Source organism: Myotis myotis, unplaced genomic scaffold (assembly GCF_014108235.1).
Source record: "Myotis myotis isolate mMyoMyo1 unplaced genomic scaffold, mMyoMyo1.p scaffold_m19_p_8, whole genome shotgun sequence".
In the NCBI taxonomy this organism is placed as follows: domain Eukaryota; kingdom Metazoa; phylum Chordata; class Mammalia; order Chiroptera; family Vespertilionidae; genus Myotis; species Myotis myotis.
In genome coordinates, this window is record NW_023416390.1 from 89,476,011 (window position 1) to 89,490,213 (window position 14,203).

General features: G+C 38.0%; 1 protein-coding gene across 1 annotated transcript in view; it reads right to left on the reverse strand.

Annotated features, from left to right (window-relative positions):
• Positions 1-14,203, reverse strand: part of CNTNAP5 (contactin associated protein family member 5) — an 876,948-nt gene that overhangs the window by 217,950 nt on the left and 644,795 nt on the right. The window lies entirely within an intron of this gene.

The following is a 14,203-nucleotide window of genomic DNA, read 5'->3' on the forward strand; positions in this document are numbered from 1 at the left end:
ATCCCCACTTAGTTTCACAGTTAATTTAACCAGCATGGCTTACACTGTTGACATCACATTTCCCAATATTCTTCAAAGGTTGACATCTAAGTACAAGCTGCAACAGAAAGAAGCATAGTGTATCTTTCAATTACTTAAATGGCAGATTTCAGGGCCCCACACCACACTGGCTGAGTCAGAATTTGGGGGACAGGACTAGAAATCAGCATTTTAGCTTGGTCTTCAGACAACTCTATGCATACCATGGTTTGGGAAATGCTGTGTCAAGAAAATGTTTAATTTCACCATTGTCTATGACATAGACTCTATGTTATCATTGATTAAAATCAATAGCTATTGAGTGTCTCAAGTGCAACTATTCTACACACTAGCGTGTAACATTCAAGACTACTACATATCCCCAAAATGTTAAAATGATACAAAGTCTACAATTCCTTCCTTACTTCCTTCTTTCCTTCCTTCCTTCCTTCCTTCCTTCCTTCCTTCCTTCCTTCCTTCTTTCCTTCTTTCCTTCCTTCTTTCCTTTCTTTTTTTAAGTAATTTACTGAGGTGGCATTGGTTAATAAAACTATATAGGTTTTAAGTAAATAATTATATTGCATTGTGTGCCCAACACCCAAAGTCAAATATTTGTCTCCATTTACCCCCCTTTACCCTTTTATTTTTATTTTTAAATTTTGTTTTATTGCTTAGAGTATTACAAAGAATATTACATATGTCTCTTTTTTCCCCCCTTGACCTTCCCCCGGCCTCCCCTACCCCCCAGGCAGAGAACATTTACACTGGATACCATAGACGTTTTGCCAGCCCAGCCCTATTTTAGAGCAGGATAATTTCCCAAGAGATGAATATTTATCCACAGGTTGTTGGAAATTTCAAAGAGATCAACAGTTTTGTGTCCATTGGTTATGCTTATATGCATGCATACAAGTCCTTGGGTTGATCTCTTACCCGCCCCCCCCCCCCCAACCCTCCCCAACCTTCCCGCTGTAGTTTGACAGTCTGTTCAATGCTGCTCTGCCTCTGTATATATTTTTGTCCAGCAGTTTATAATGGTCTTTATTATCCATAAATGAGTGAGATCATGTGGTATTTTTCTTTCATTTTCTACTTCACCCACTCCTTTTCCTCTGGTAACCACTATATTATTGTCTGTCTTTGAGTTTTTGTTTGTTTGTTTTTCGGTTGCTTATTTGTTGCTTTCAGTTTTATACTCCATATATGAATGAAATTATATAGTTCTGACATTTTCTGTCTGACGTGGCTCTTGAGAATATCATGCTAAATCAACATAAGTCATACGCAATTTCTTTCTAAAATCAAAACTTCATAGAAATGTTGCCAATCTAGCAGCATGCAGCCTTTGAGCTTCACTGTGTCAGAACAGAACACACCTTCCTCTCTCCATCCCCTCTGAATCTCCATTTCACAGCAAATCAAATTGGAATCTAACCATTTTAATTTTCCTCCCTGCTCTGCAAATGGCACCGTTCGCTAGCGTGGTTATAGAAGATGGTGCTCCTGATTAAAATAATTATATAGCAGGAGCTTGGCCAAAAGAAAATAAAGTGTGTGTGGGGGAGTGCTCATCTAGTGATTTAGAACCTTGTTGAAGAGGATAAGTACCCAGGATGTTCAGGCAGGGGGTGAATATGAGTAAAAGGAAGAAATTAGGCAGAGAACATTTACACTGGATACCATAGACGTTTTGCCAGCCCAGCCCTATTTTAGAGCAGGATAATTTCCCAAGAGGTGAATATTTATCCACAGGTTGTTGGAAATTTCAAAGAGACCAACAGCCTAATTTTATTTCATTTCATTCTAACTAGGTACCATGCCAGAAAAATCTATCAGGTAATCAATACCTATTTACTCTTTGTCTCATAATTGCCCATTTAAAAAAGTGATTTTTTTTTTCTATTTGCTAGCCATCCCCATATCTAGCATGGGTCCTTACACATAGATGTTCTATTGCTATTGAAGTATGGAAGCAGTAAGAAGAAATAGAAGAGTTTTCACTTTTTAAAATCAATTTCCTTTTGGTGGCGGTCATGTAGGAGACTTGGCAGGAATATGAGGAGAATTTCAGGATAAAGAATTGTCAATAGGCAAAGGAGGCAAGAGCATAGAATGGAGTCAAGACAGTCTCTGCAATAAATGGTGGTGGGAAAATTGGACAGATACATGCAAAAAAATGAAACTAGACCACCAACTTATACCATACACAAAAATAAACTCAAAATGGATAAAGAACTTAAACATAAGATGGGAAACCATAAAATCTTAGAGGAATCCACAGGCAACAAAATCTCAGACATATGCCTAAGCAATATCTTCACTGATTCAGCTCCTAGGGAAAGAGAAACTAAAGAAAAATAAACAAATGGGACTACATCAAAATAAAAACCTTCTGCACAGCAAAACAAACCATCAACAAAACAGCAAGAAAGCCCACTGCATGGGAGGACATATTTGCCAATATTATCTCTGATAAGGTTTTAATCTCCAACATTTACAGGGAACATATACAACTTAACAAAAGGAAGATAAACAATCCAATCAAAAAATAGGCAAAGGACCTAAATAGACACTTTTCAAAAGAGGACATAAGGAAGGCTAAGAGACATGTGAAAACATGCTCAAAGTCACTAATCATCTGAAAGATGCAAATCAAAATGACAATGAGGTACCATCTCACACCTGTCAGAATGGCTATCATCAACAAATCAACAAAGGACAAGTGCTGGTAAGGATTCGGAGAAAAAGGAACTCTTGTTCACTGTTGGTGGGAATGCAGACTGGTGCAGCCATTGTGGAGAACAGTATGGAGTTTCCTCAAAAAGCTAAAAATGGAACTGCCATTTGACCTAGTGATCCCACTTCTAGGAATATATCCCAAGAAACCAGAAGCAACAATCAGAAAGGACATATGCATCCCTATGTTCATAGCAGCACAATTCACCATAGCTAAGATTTGGAAACAGCCTAAGAGCCCATCAGCAGATGAGTGGATTAAAAAAATGTGGTACATCTACACAATAGTACGCTGCTGTAAAAAGGAAGGGACTCCTACCATTTGCAACAGCATGGATGGACCTAGAGAGCATTCTTCTAAATGAAATATGCCAGTCAGAGAGAGATAAATATCACATTATCTCACTCATTTGTAGAATATCATGAACAACATAAACCGATGAACAAAAACAAATCCAGAGACAGAGAAGCATCGGTCAGACAGTCAAACCTAAGAGAAAAGGCGGGGGTGTGGGGGTGTAAGGAAGTGAGATCAACCAAAGGACTTGTATGTATGTATATAAACATAACCAATGGACACAGACACCAGGAGTGTGAGGGCATGAGCGGTGGGTGGGGTGGTGGGGCAATGGGGTTATAAGGACACATATGTAATACCTTAATCAATAAAGAAACAACAACAACAATAACAAAGAATTTTCAATAGGGATGGGAGGAAAAATGTAAGAGTGAAGATGATTTTATTTTTCAGAACAAACTTAAAAAGTTAAGAAATAAAAGAGGAACCAAATCAAAAGTACACCTGAGCTTAAAACTAATTTCTTACAAGATTTAGAAGGATTGGTTTTAGATTAGATATAAACTTGCATTTTTAATAGATTCTCATATGTTTCAATGGGGATTACCTGGGTTACACTTAAGGTTTTAAATCACTAGATGAGCATCCCCACATTTTATTTTATTTTTAATATATTTTTATTGATTTCAGAGAGGAAGGGAGAGGGAGAGATAGAAATATCGATGATGAGGGAATCATTGATCAGCTGACTCCTGCATGCCCCCTTCTGGGGATCAAGCCCTCAACCTGGGCATGTACCCTTGACCAGAATCGAACCCAGGACCTTTCAGTCCTCATGCCAATGCTCTATCCATTGAGCCAAACCAGTTAGGGCAAGCATCTCCCACATTTTATTTTCATTTGGCCAAGCGCCCACTCTATAATTATTTTGTATTGTCGGGAGACTTAGAAGTCATTTTGTGTATCTGCTTATTCATTCACATGCCCATCTTTCTCTATTAGATGAGGGACCATATATGGGCAGTTGTTCCCTTGTACACATTCTTCCTCCCTCTGTAGCAATGACATTTTTAGGGGAGTAGAGTTATCCAGATAAAGATTGCATTTCCAATGCTCCTTTGCAGAAAGGTAAAGCCATGTGACTAAGTTTTGATCAGTGGGATATAAGCACAAATAATATGTGTCTTTCAAAGGCAGGACCACCCTTGCTCCCTCTGTGCTTCAGTATCTATGGGAGGTGCCCAGGATCATGCAGAGAAGTCTGGTTTCTTGGGGATGGCAGAGCAATGAGAACAAAGGGTCATTCTGTGAGAGACATAAATGTATCTCATGCTCAAGACATTGCTATTTTTACTCTTTATTTCAGCAGTCCAATGTGTTCCCTATGTGGCAGGATCCAGATGTCATGAGCCACGTGTCTGACATCACTCGTTTTGGATCCTGCATAGGTGCTGGCCCAGTGCCTGACACACAGTGAGTGACTAAATGGTGGAGGCAGAGCGCTCAGGGCTCAGCTGGCATCCTCCCCAGGAAAGTGCCCACTGAGCTCAGCTGCCATGTGTATTTGACCAAGCATCAAACGTGCTCTGCATTCCTGGGGACAGTCGTAAGAACGCTTCTGCCCGTGACTACAATTTCCTACCGTCTTTCATCTTATTTCTAGTACACTTGTCTTTCTTTGGAAAAATTATATGTTTAACTTTCCTTAAAAGTTAATAAACCATTTGTGCTGGAGTTATACCTCAAAGGTCAATGGGAATTTTCTACAAGTAAAAAACATGCCTTTATGAATCTTCATAGATCAGAGGTTTTACCAAATTGTCTCTGGATTCTTGGATATATTTAGAGAATTAAAATTGTATGTACATATAGTTCGAGTAAGATATAATGCACATATTACATATTCTATAATCAAACTCATAAGCAACATTACATTCAAAATTTCCTACTACTCTCCAGTGCACAGGACAGACACAGTTGCCCTTGAGGGCGAAGTAGGCAGCAAGGGGGTAAGACCACCAGGCTCTTCATATGTGACACCCCTTCCTCCATATCATTTGAGAGCCTGGAGTCAGGCTGAGAAAATGTGCCAATTACCAGGGTTTTCTATTAAAATTTGTGTTCTCAGGTTTTACTCTACTTAAGAAGAAACGGGATCAATTAGATACATAATAAATATGGAAACATTTAAGGTGCTTTAATGAAGGTTGCAAGTAAATCTAAGTTTTATTCAAAGAGTGACTTTATTCAAAGTGTGATTGTTAAAATATTTTAGTCTTACCAAAGGAATGAGTCTAACATAAACTTATAAGCATAAAACACTGTTTTTTAAAGTCTATTTAACAGCAATATATTGAACATCAATTGTTCAAACCAAAATAACTTTGAATAGTTACTTCTAGGTATAAAATAATCTTCTAAAGTATCAAAAAAGTACATCATAATTGTCATTCTTATCTCAAAATTTCAGGTAATGGAGAGAAAATGAAATATAAACACCTGGCTCTAAGCGCCCCCATGGGAAGTAACTAAAAAACCAATAAGGACCCATCTCAGGCACTAAAAGGGGTAGGTGAATGCACAGAGCTACTAATTTTGACCCAAGAATTTTCTACCCACCAGTATTGGCCACACACACATAATTGGAGGAGCCCATATCTGCTCAGTTTATAAATTCTATATTGTCAGTGATTAGCATGTATTTGTCATGTCTTGGATCCAAATTATCATGAAATTGGTATGCACTCCTTGAAAGAATAAAAGTTCAAGTATTTCAAAACACTTTCTGACATATCCTCAGATAATGAAACCCTAAAGCCATACTCGGAAGACCACTCAGTATAAAATCTCTGTGGAATGTTTATTCAATGAGGCTGCAGAAGCTGATAGTATCCAAAGGACACGTGGATCTCTCAGAGTGACAACAGTTAAACAACTAGACATGAGAGTTTATAAGCAGAAGGCTAAGATCATCCCTGAGGACACAGGAGATGTAAGCGATCATGTAAAGGGAGGCACATGCACACACCCCAACCCTCCATCTAGAATGCCCTTCTTGACAGCTAACTCATAGACACACTGCACTATTAAGCTTGACTTTCCCAACACTCACAGGCCTTTCTTCCTTCCCCAGTTGCTTAGAGACACTTCCTCTGGCTCCTGAACCCCCTGTATTCATATTGCTGACAGAATGGATCTCACCTTTTACTACTTGTTTATTTCTCTGCACCTGGACAGAGTAAACCACAAGAGTAATCACCACCCCCTTGCATTTTCATTTTGTTCTGCTTTTTAATTTCCATGCCTCAAGTGCCTTGCCCATGATGTATGGTCAGTGTGAATCATACAATAAAAGGGGCAATAAGTCTATATATACCTTCTCCCATTTTATGAGGAGCCCTTACTTTTCACCAACTGCGTGCAAAAACTCACCAAGGGGTGCACATGGATTATTAGAGATGAGTAGAATTAAATTATTGTATTCAAATCAATGGGGTTCTTTTTTTGAGCAAGTGGACTATTATTGAATTTTCCCTACCACATAAATAACTGGAAATAAAAATAAATTGAAATACCTGCCTTATCTCACAAATGTGAGAAAATTTGTTGTGATCTTAAAACTGTAATTGATGAGTCAATGTTAAAGCACAGAGTACAAGGGGAGTTTTTATGAACTAAGGTGCAGAGAGAGAGAAAACTGTTAGTTTTCTCTTCTGTAAAATGGAGATAATACTGTCTACCAAGTATGGTTTTTGTGAGGATTGAATGAGGTAATCTAGCCAATGCTTAGAAGAGCATCTGGCATGCTCAAGTTTAACTATTATTGTCATTGTTTTTGTCATTTGGTTCATGTGCCAACTTTACATGAGCTTAAAAGAGGTGTGTGCCAAAAGAAATAAATTCTAACTGGTATAAGTTGATCAAAATAATTCTTTTTCAGTAATTGTTTTATATTTAGATACATTATACAACTCTGGCCAATAAGATGTAAAAAGATATCAGGACAGGAACTTAAACTAAGTCATAAGGAAGGCTTTCTTCTGCTAATAGGTGTCAATTTTTTTTTATATTGAGATACTGGAACTTCTACATGTGTATCATGAGGGTGAGGTTGAATTAAACAATCCTAGAAACTGTCCAAATTTAAAACATTGCAAACAAGATAGCAAGTCCCTTTATTATACAACCCATTTTGCACTTGTGGGCACAAGCATCTCAACTGTTGCAATTCATTCAAAATAACAGCCTGAACTAAAGCAGATAGAGACTGAAGAAAGAAGTCAGTTTTGAGAATATTAAGAATATAGAATATATAAGGCAGAGTACCCATTTGGATGTTTTGGACAAGGAGAGAGGGAGCAGTGTCTATTGGTACCACTCTGCTGAGACTTTTCAGAGAAAGAGAAATTGCAATGTGAGGAATGACAAGCTCAAAGAATTTGGGTAAGGAAGCAAGAGGAATCCTCTAGCAGACACATGTGCAGGACAAAGAAAAGCAATGGAGAAGAAAGACAGTAGACAAAGCTTTCTTGGATTCCTAAAGATGGATTTTAAAAGAAATTAGAACAGTCTCAGATAAACACAGAAAACTCAGGTTGAATAATAACAAAAAACTGTTTGCTCTATTTAACAATGATTTGGTCCCAAATACTCTGAAAAGAATAGGTTCGGAAACAAGCTAAAAGGAGGAGTCATTCTGCCATGGATTAAGGAGGCAGCTGGGGTCAAAAGTTTGAGGCTGGGAAATCTGGCTGCCGGGATTCAAGAAAAATGGTGTCATATTCATCTTCATTCATATGTTCAGCGTAGTACTTTACACATCATCTTTACACAACAGACATTTGCTGAATGGATAAAGACAGATGGACAGACGATGGATAGTGAATCCTTTTGTTGAACTGAGAATACTTAAGCATTCTAGGCTGACAACCTAAATTTACATAGGGCAAATTCACTGGTTTTCTAGCACAGCTCATCTACACTGTATCTAATAAACTAAAATTTCCTTACCATTGGTTGTTTTATTTAACTTAAGAAAAATTTGCGCAATAGAAGCTCCCTGAGCAGAGACAGTCTATAACTGTTGACCCATACAGTGAGTCTAACTTTTAAAATTAATTTGTCAACATTTAAAAAATCAAGAGATTTAATATAAAAAGTCTGGATTTCTGGACCCACTTGGAAAATCAGAGGATCTGGTAGTACTGAGCCCACATTCCTACAAACCAGCTCCTTCATTAAGGATATAGCTGGACTTCTAATTCCTGTCCTCATCATCTCCAGCATCATCTTTAGGCACCAAGGTCGAGCATCAGCTGCCATCTATTCATTCACCATGGATGGAAAAAGTGTACCTAGATCCACTTTATTTTTTTGGGGGGTACTTATAGAAGAATCAAAAGGGCAGTAACTATTTCTTTTACTTTTACATCTATTATAATTGGGAAGACAAAGAAAACCAGGGTAGTTGTGTGGTTTAAGAAAAATAGAAGGCAAGCATAGTCCTTTGTTAAGGAAAGGTTTTTTTGCAACTTGGAAATCAGACAAAGTATGACTGGTACCCTCTCAAGGCCACATTCAAGCATGTTTAATAGGCACAACCAATACTTAATGTAATGCCTTAAAAGATTATTTAATTATCTATGGGATTAATTATTTCTTTAAGGGATTTATCTTTGTTTGACTTGCTCTTTACTATTGATTAGAGCCACAAAATATGGTAACTTGTAGAGTTTCGTCCAGTAGAAATAAAAAAAAAAAAAAAAACGACATCTAACTCCAAAAATAATGGTTTTATTGCTCTATAAACATTAACCAGTTCTGACACTAACAAAGCAAACTTATTTTATGTTTTCCTGAATAACTATGTGTACCTCAAGTGCTCTTTGACCTGACTTTGTCTCATTAATGACTCATGTGCATCTTCAATGTGTTCCTTTTTATATTGTATAAAGCTGTAATTTAACAGAACTTTTCCCAAATGTTTATTACTTACACAAAGTAGGTCCAGAAGTAATGTTTTTATTTATGTTACCTGGTGAGCCTTTATAGGCATTGTCATTTGTCTTCTCTATTAAAATGAGCACACACACACAAAGTTGACAGTGCTTCTTTAAGCCACCATCTCTACCTACATCTCAGTGTGGGTGATTGCAACAGGGATTTCCAAGGTAAATTGCTTCTACTTTTTCAAAGGCCTGAGGCAAGAGAAATATCAAATAAAAGTGTTGTTAGATATTGTCACTTCACCGCTGTGCCGGGAGAGACTGCTCTACACACTGTCGAACTGAACACAATTCACAGTGAGTCGTCATTATAATATAGTGTTCAGAGAAGGGTACCATAAGCTGAGGTCCACCCAGGGTGCAGAGCAGAAATAACCCATTTCTGAAGCATCAATGTAGTCAGGTTAGAAAATTAAAGAGAATCTGTCTGTAAATAATCACTGATTCACCACAGTTGCCAAATGTTGCACGATTTCCACTTAGAGAACTCAACAAACACCAGTGGTTGATGATCACTGAGAAATGGTGTGGGAACCCACTGCCTCCAAAAACAGAGTCACACTCATTCTTAAGAATGAGGTGGTAGCAGGTGAAGGGAACCAACATTTTGACACCATAAAGCTGACTTTTTGGAATATTGATTTTAAGTTGTTTATTAGGAAACAAAATTAAAAAAGAACCTTTGACCTTGACCCCTTTCCTGCCCAATGATTCAGACAGAGAAACCTGCTTTAGGAAGGGAGACTTTTAATCAACTAAGACTCCAGGACTGTTTGCTAAATGTCCCATTGTTTCTGAGTTGTCTACCAAGAATGTATGCCATGTATGTTTCTATCTTCCTCAACTACCTGTGCATTGCCTATTCTCACTTCTGAAACCTAACACCAAATCTTCCCTTTCTCCTTTGTCCAAAAATGACACATGTGCCCAATGTTGCCTTATTGTCTTTGAAATTGTCATGTTTATGTAAATTCTCTATGCACACATTTTAAAAACTTGATTTTCTCCTGTTAATCTGTTTCTTGTGCCTCTAGTCCCCAGGATGCAGTCTCTGCCTCTGCTTACCCTTCTGTGTTCTCTTAGAGCAGTGGTTCTCAACCTTCTGGCCCTTAAATACAGTTCCTCATGTTGTGACCCAACCATAAAATTATTTTCATTGCTACTTCATAACTGTAATGTTGCTACTGTTTTGAATCGTAATGTAAATATCTGATATGCAGGATGGTCTTAGGTGACCCCTGTGAAAGTGTTGTTTGACCACCAAAGGGGTCGCGGCCCACAGGTTGAGAAATGCTGCCTCGGAAGCTGCCTCTACAGACTGGCCCATGGGAGCACCAGCAGGAAGTTGAGAAGCGAGGGGGGTCAGGCTGTTTCTTTTTTGCTTCCTCTCTGTTTGGTGGAAGTACCAATGGTTGAACTTCTTAACTGAATCCAGCTTTTCCCTGGTAGCCCTCTTCCCCTATGCCATCTCTATTTCCTCCATGTTCTGGGGTTACTGATCATCTCGCATGTCTGCTGGTGTTTGGTGTCTGGGGAGTGTTGATAACCCCAAAGCCTCTTCATTTTAACTATCTGAGTTGAAGTCTAATTCATACAACAAATAAATGTGAGTAAAAAGTCTACTTGATTTTCTAAGGTATTAACTATAAACACAAAAAACATTAAAAGCTCAACTGTAAATATTTAGGTGATTCAGAAAACAACAATAGCCAAAACACCATATAGACCAAACTAATTACTTGACATACAAATTCCCCTTATTCAATTAAGTAGTTTCAATATTCATCATTATTGATGTAACTTTTGTTTTGATTTTTATATTGCCAACATTGGATAGTATATGAAAAGTTTTTCATCATCACTTATAATTTAATATATTAAAATTTGGATAATACTATCATGTAATCTCATTTGTATGAATTTTTTTTTAAATATTTGAAGCTGATGAGAGAACTCTTTGTTTTATAACTGAATTTTAAAAATACAGACTGATAAGGAAGATATGCTTATTTTATAGAAATGGAAGTGAGACAGAGGTGTGTTAGAAATCCTTAGTGCCGTGGGCTGAGCCACTGTGGAACTGAAGCTGGAATCCAGTCCTCCCATCTCCATTGCCTTCCCCATCTCGGAATATGCTTGCAAGTCCTGGCCATGGCCTAAATGTGAATGTTATATTTGGATCATCAGTCTTCTAAATGGTTAAGACATAGCAATGATGGGGCGCATAAAAGAAGTTAGAGATGTTTTCCAAACTTTATTTACAGTTATTGCACCCTATGTTGATTTAGATCATATGTGATGTAGCTCAATAAATTAGCAATGCCTGTTAGACATATTTTTATCCCCACTTGCTTGAGAAAATGGTATTTTCCATATCAAAAAATGCAACTGGCTGGTGTGGCTCAGTTGGTTGGAGTATTGTCCCGTACACCCAAAGGTTGAAGGTTCAATTCCTGGTCAGGGCACATACCCAGGTTGCGGGTTTGATCCCGGGTCAGGAGATGTTGGGAGGCAACTGATTGGTGTTTCTCTCTCAAATCAATGTTTCTCTCTTACTTTCTCTCTAAAACACACACACACACACACACACACACACACACACACACACAGCACAACACTTTATTTCAAATATCGATAGAAATTTTTTGCAGGGATCAACCTCTACTCTCTTGCCCCATCACAGGTCAGCAGTTGTCATCATGACTAGGTAGAGTTGCCCTGTCTCCTCAGTGTCAATGAAGGGTTGTAAGTTTCTTCTTCTACCTTATGATACTTTGAGGGACACTAAAAGCGTGACAAGTAAGCAGTGGACTAATAAACAATTCTTGGAAGAAAATTTACATATTATCGTATTTTCATACAATGTAAATTCTCTTAAAATAAAATTACCCTAAAATTAGTAGTAAGCATTGTGTTTTAGCTGTGGCTAAAGTTGAAACCTCATAAAATTTCAATTTTTTTCTTTCTAAATGAGGGACACTGACCCTAAGTCACATAAAACCAATGATATCTAACATTTGGAAAGGAGACATAGGCCATATTGGTGATTCCCTTAGCTACCAGTGACCTAGAATTAGAGCTGCCATTTCACAAGTCTCTGATGTCAAGGCCAAAACTACAAAGACTCATTCTCCTCTTGTTGGCCTTGTACCTGTTCTGCAGGTGGGAGAGGCAGACCTGGGCAGAAGGATCTGTTTGATATCTCTTTCCCCTGGGAACGAGCCATAATGAAAGTCCACAGTAGTCTCAAACTGAAATATATCTTGAAATGTATTGTGACAGGGTGGTAAAGCATGTTTGCTGGCAGTTACTTCATTAGTTACAAAACCAGTTTGTTTCTATGCATTTGAACATCTTCAAGTTTTATTCTAATTTTTATAGCACTCATTTTATTATACAGAATATTCTCTCCATTTTTAAAGAATCACTATTTTATCAAATTTGCATTCCTCTATTATTATGATAGAGTATTCATATTGCCAACACCCATTCATCCACCAAATATTTTGAGAATGCCTACTATGTGCCAGAAGTGTCTATGCACATGAGATACAACACTGGACTTAAGTAGAGAAAACATGCCCTTCTGAATGGAATTTACATTGTGGAAAGGGGAGTTCACACACACACACACACACACACACACACACACACACACACACACACCACTCTATAGAATATGTGTGTGTAATGTATAACCATATATATTACATGACACAATTACATAACATACAATCAAGTGGAAAGTACTAAATAAGCAAAAGTAGAAGATACTAAGGGATTGTCTATGGGGAAAAGAAGAAGCAGAGGCAGTACTAAATAGGAGGACCTCCTTGAGGAGAGACCCGGAAAAAGCATGTTTCAGTTCAGATGGGTATAACAAAAACACCATGGCTGGGTGGCTTAGACAACAAACATACTTCTCAAAGTTGTACAGGTTGGAAAGTTCAACATCAAGGAGCTGGAGATCTGGTGCCTGGACATATCCTAATTTGCTGGAGAGCATCTCTCTGTCTCTTCCCATTCATTAGTTTCCCACTCGTGACCTAATCACCTCCAAAAGGCCTTGTCTTCTAACACCATCATATGAGGAATCTGGGCTTCAACGTGAATCTGGGCTGTGGGCACAAGCATCCAGTTCATAGCCAAGTGGTGTTTGAGTCAAACTTGAAGGTGATGGGATATATTAAGCAGCTATGTGCCGGGAGAAGGCTTGAGACAGTAGGACCAGCTGGCACAAATATGTCACCTTGAGAGCTGGAGGAATAACAATTCCGATTTAACTGGGGAGCAAGGCTGAGCAAAGGTGAGAGCAGCATCTGGGACAGGGCTGGGGAGGGAGGCAGCCAAGTATTTTTAGGCCCCTGAAAAAAACACTTTAACTAGAAGTTAGTTATAAACATCCTGGTATTTTCTCTTCTGAATTTTCTTTTATGTTTATACTCAGAAAAACATTTTAAATTGTTTGCTAAAATGTTAAATATAAAAGAGGTACTCTAAACTATCAATTTCTAATATTTTAAAATTATTTAATGATATAAAAGTATTTTGCATAAACACATTTAAGGACTGTGCAAGTGTCTGTGTATTTTTCCAATGAACAGGCTTAAGAGAACAGCTATAACCCCTGGAACATTAGTGGAATAATGACATAATGGGTTTCACACTTTATGTTTAAGCACTCCCTTGTTAGGTTTGCCCAGGATTTTGAGAAAAACGATAAAAATCCTTTATTTGGGCATTAGTGATCTTTTCAAGCAGGTCTATGCTTTCAGGTGAGTCCCAGAGCGCCCTCTGCTGGAATACCTGCACTTGCAACAGCTGAACTAGATCTGAGGCCACCACTTCTGTCCCCAGAGAATTGAGCTGTCTCAGAGCATTATGGGTGGAGAGAGAAATCCTTCATGTTATTATCTGAAAAAAAGAATACAAAACTGAAGGGATTTAATAGGAGCTCCTCTAGTTTGTATACCAAAATCAGAAAAAAACCAAAAACCTCCAGAGGCAATGCTATTCAGAGGGTGACAGCCATCAGAATTCATTCACAATCGCCTACAGATATATAACCAGCCTTTCACAGCTATGAAAGCTCAAACCCAAATCTGGGCAAATTATTTCAACTCGATTTTATCCTGTTCACAAAAGG